A 5,007-nucleotide genomic window follows, 5' to 3' on the forward strand; every position below is an offset into this window, starting at 1 on the left:
CCACAAACCCCCCCCCCCCCCCCCCCCCCCGACCTGTCCTGCAGGGAGGCGGCCCTGGCCTCCAGGTCCCTCAAGTGGTCCAGGCCCTCCGCCACCCGACGCTCGGCGTCCCGGAGCTCAACCTCTGCGGCAGCACACACAGCCTCGCGCTGGGCCAGGGCGGCCAGACCCCGGGCGGCCTCGGCGGCCTGAGCCTGCGCGGCCGCCCGCTCCCGCTCGACGTCTGCCAGGTGCCCCCGCAGCTCCCGCATCTGGGCGTCCAGCGCCTTCTCCCTGGTCTCCAGCGCGGCGCGGGCCGCCTCGACTCGCTGCCTCCCCTCCTCCAGCCCGACCGTCCTGCTTGGTGTGGAGGAAAGGGATGCTGGTCTCGATAATGCAGCCACAGCAGAGCTGCCAAAGAGCATGGGGGGTACACTGGTCTGGCTGCATATGTGCCGTTCCCTTCCATGCAAGTCAAGGGGCCAATAGACACCTCTGCATGTATCCAGAGTCCAAACAATTGTCCAGCACTGCTCCCACATCCCCCTTCTCAACTCTCCCGCAACCTCACTCTGCTTTCAGCTGTGCAGCCTGCGCCTCCAGAGCAGCCCGCTCCCGCTCCTGGCCCTCCTGGCGGACCTCCACCTCCCTTGTCTGTGCCTCCAGCTTGGTGGAGCGGGCTTCCATCAGAGTCCGCTCCTCCGCCAGCTCCGCCTGCGCCAGACGGACCGCCTCCCGCTCCCGCCGCACCTCCGCAGCCTGGCGCTCCGCCTCCGCGCGCTGGCTTGCCAGCCTCTTGGCCTCCTCCTGGGCGTGGCCGCTGTCCCGGGTCACGCTGCGTGCCACCGCCTGCCCCCAGAGTGTGAAAAGGAATGAGTGTTTCATCAGTCTCATGCCGCACCCAGCGGAAGGATTCATGTAAGAGTTCCGCCGCAACCCTCCCGTCGCCTACCCCCGTCCCACACATGCATGAATCGAAAGCCACTTGCCTCCAGGGAGGCCTGCTGGGCCTGCAGGCGCAACGTCTCGGCCGCGGCGCTCCGGGCTGCCGCCTCTGCGTGTTCCAGCTTCCCGCTAGCTTCCTTTGCCTGTGCAGCCACGCATTCCGCGACGGCGGCGAGGCCCTCCCGCCACCCCTCCAGTGCCCCCTCCCGCTCTGTCAGCGCTAGGCGACGCTACGAGTTTTGGAAAGGGTAACATGGAGCCGGCAGAGAGGGACGGTGGGGTCTGTGGCGGGCACGGCTGCAGTGAGGGACTCGCAGCCCTCGGTTTCGTGGGTCGCAACAAACACGGAAACCCCTCCAAACGATCCCCGCCGCACCTTGCACAGCGCGAGGAGCAGCTCCCGGTTCTCGGCAACGCCCGGTGCGGGGAGGGGCTCCAAGCCCGCCAGCTCCGGGGCAGGTGGGGCAATGGCAGCGGTGGGGGGGTCCTGGAGGGGCCCAGCTGGGGCGGCCGCCGTTCCAGGTGTTTGCGTAGTCCCACCCACCAGCTCGCGCTCGCGCTGAGTCAGCAGGCCATCCAGGGCCAGCAGCGCGTGGTGCGCTTCGCGCGCTAGCTCAGCGTCACGCTGGGCGCGCTGCGCGGCGGCCTCGGCATTCCGACTTGCGCGCTCAGAGGCCGCCGCCTGCTCGGCCACGCGAGCCGCCTCCCTGGCATGCCTAGCGTGGGGGAAGGGGGAACTTGCTTGGGCATGCCGGGTGGGATGTGGGTTGGAGGGGTGGACGGAAGGGGTCCTTGCGATGTGAAGCGGATTGGACCGGAGAACCTCCCCTGGGACTCGGGGATGTCCCCATACTCATTCAACCCAGTGGCATGCTGCTGTCAGAGAGTCCCATGCAGTCCAGCCACACACAGAGGCCCGTGCGTCCACTCCCTCTGCAAATGCCCCCTGCTCCACGCCCCTCCCAGCACCCATGACAACATCGTAAGCCTCGCAGCCGCGCGCCTCACCCCGCCTCGCGCTGCTGAAGGGCTGCAGCACCAGCCGCCAGGTCGGCCTCCCTCTTGGCCAGGGCCTCCTCCTCCCGCCGGGCGCCGGCCAGAAGCTCCCCCGCCTCCTTCAGCTGGGCCTGGCTGCGGTCCGAGGCGGCCGCCGCCGCTGCCTCCAGCTCTGGTGTGCGGATGGTTGAGGGTGATGCATGTGCTTGTGGGCGACGGAGTGAGCGTGAGATCACAGGGCACGACACTGCGGTGGCACAGCCGCACAGCACCAGGCACGCACCCCGGGTGCACTCTCACCCACAAACCTCATCATGATCTCCCCACCTGCCACCCGGGCCTCGCGCGCATCCAGCTGCTGGGCAATTTCCTCCACCTGCGCCAGCGACTGCTGCACCTCCTGGGCCTCGGCGGCGTTCTGCGGAGTAGGAACAGGGTGTCGCGGTGACACACCGCAATGCATCGGCACCCCCAAAGTTTGCAATCAAGATCCCACCCACATTCCTCAGCACCCTCACTCCATCCTCCCCACCTGGCGCTGTGCGTGCTCGACCTCGCGCTCGCGGCGGGACAGCTCTCGCTCCAGCCCCTCCAGCCTGGCCCTGGTCTGGGCAGCGGCTGCCTCCCGCTCATCCAGCTCCGCACGGCGGGCTTTGAGCCGCGCCTCGCCCTCCTCCACGCCCTCCCGCCGGGCCTTCAGCGCCTGCAGTGTTGTCGTGAGGGGGGGGTTCACGAGGTCACAGGGTGGTGGGGCCCAGCTGGATCTGGGCTTGAGATGGTTTGCATTGTCGAAAGTCATTTGCGCTCCTGCAGCTACCACCGCCTGACAGGGGATGCAGCGAGTCGAGCTGGCAGCCGCCGGGACACTCAGCAGCCCGACCCAAACTGCCCTCACACCAACGCCACCCTCCACAACCCACCCGCGCGGCCTTTCTGTCGCGGGCCTCGGCCTCCTCGACGCGCTCCTCCAGCTCACGAGTGTTGGCCAGGCTGGCACGCTCGCGCTCCAGCACGCTCTCCTCCCGCGCGGCGGCTGCCGCTCGCACGTCGCGAGCCTCGGTCTCCAGCTCCCGCTGCTCCGCCTGCAGCCGGCTCTGCCACTCCTGGAGCAGGCCCTCCCGCTCCTGGATCTCTCTGGTCGCGCTCGCCTCAAACTCTGCCTGCCGTGCCTCGAGCGCCGCCCGGGCCTCTGCCAGCTCCTCTTCTTTTGCCTGGTGAGGATTGTGATCGTGGGAGTGGGGAAGGCTGGGGCAGGCGGCGACTGCAAGCGTGCGCATGCTTTGGTAGACCCAGAAGGCGACATGCATGCTTTACGCTGCAGAGATTGCGATCCCTTGTCTGGCCGCCGCTGGCACAGCAAAGGCATTGCAAGGTCACTGAATGGTGCCCAGCCCACATGCGTACCATGCCACCTTGTGCAGCACGACCAAGAAGGCATCGAGACACATCACGTACCACACCCAAAACTCTCGACTCCACCCACCCACCCACCCACCGTCCCCCCTACCTCCAAGCCGCGCCGGTCGGCCTCCAGCGCCTCCAGCGCCTCCCGCAGCGTCTTGCCGTCGGCCTCCAGGCGGGCCTGGGTGGCGGCGCAGGCCACCTGCTCCTGCGTCAGCGCGGCCTGCTCCTCCTCCACCGCCGCGCCGCGCTCCTCGGCGGCGCACCGCGCGGCGCGGGCCGCCTCCAGGTCGGTTTCCTGCTCCCGACGCAGCGCCTCCAGCTCGACGCGGACGGCCTCCAGCGCCGCCTCGCGCGCACGCGCATCCTCCAGCCAGGCGGCAGCCTGCTCCTCAAACTCACGTCGCTCCCCCGCCAGGCGCGCGTGCGAAGCGCGGGTCCCCTCCAGCTCCCTCCGCGCCTCCTCCAGCGCAGCCTCCAGCGCGGCGCCCGTGTCTCTGCCAGCCTGCGGGGTGGTGTGTGGTGTGCTAGGGGCACGGGTGGACTTCCAGCTGCCATGACGACGAGCGGCAGCGGGGCCCATTGCCGCCACCCTGGGAGCTGTATTTGATGACACGCCCCTGAGCATCGGGAGCAACCCCTTCTCCCTGTTCGCTGATGACCATCAGGGCTCCACAGCCTTTCCTCCTGCTACATCATCACGCCGACAATACCCATCACAGAAAATGCCTTCCTTGCCAGCGCACCCCTCTCTTGCCAACCCCCCACCCCAAAAAGCCTCCATACTCGCCTCCTCGGCGGCGGCCGCCTCGGAGAGCAAGGCGTCCCTGGCCTCCTCCGCGCCGCGCATCTCCTCCCGCAGCCGCGCCAGCGCCTGGGTTGCCTCGGCCTCGCCCTCGCGCGCCGCCAGCAGGCGGCGCGTGGCCTCCTCCGCGCTCCGCGCCAGCTCCTGCACCTGATCCCGCAGGGCCTGGTGGGAGGCCTCGTCGGAGGCGCGGCGCGCCGCCCGCTCGCGCTCGGCCTCGCGCGCCGCGTCGCGCGCCGCGCGCTCCCGCCCCTCCAGCTCCGCCTCGCGCTCGGCCGCGGCGCGCTCCAGCGATGCCCAGCCCCGGGCCAGGGCCTCCTGCCCCTCCTCCAGCTCCCGGCGCTGGCCGTCCTGCTCCGCACGCCGGGCCTCCAGGCCAGTTCGGCCCGCCTCCAGCTCCGCCTCCACCTGGACACGCATGGGCGGGCGTGAGGATGGCATACTGAAGGAAGGTCGAGAGGGGGAGGCATCTCTCCCCAGCCTCCCCCATCAAACCCGGGCTGGTTCGATGCCACACACCGCGTCTCGAGCTAATTCCCCCCCCAACAGTCCCAGACTCCCGAGCTGAAGGCACCTCTGCCAGCTGGCGCGCCCTTCTTTCCAGCTCGGCCGCCTCGGCGCGCAGGCGCTCGGCCTCGGCGCGCTGCTCGGCAGCACAGGCCTCGGCCCCGGCGACGCGCGCCTCGCGCTCCCGCAGCGCGCCGCTCGCCGCGGCCACCTGGGCCTGGAAGTCGCGCTCCCAGGCCTGCAGCTCGGCCGAGCGCTGCGCCAGGTCCTGCGCCCCGGCGTCCACGCGCAGCGCATGCGCCTCCAGCTCCGTCTCCCTGGCGCGCGCGCTTTCTTCCAGCGCGGCCAGGCGCCGCTGGGCGGCGGACTCCGCC

Source organism: Auxenochlorella protothecoides, assembly GCF_000733215.1.
Source record: "Auxenochlorella protothecoides strain 0710 unplaced genomic scaffold scaffold106, whole genome shotgun sequence".
NCBI classification, from domain to species: Eukaryota; Viridiplantae; Chlorophyta; class Trebouxiophyceae; order Chlorellales; family Chlorellaceae; genus Auxenochlorella; species Auxenochlorella protothecoides.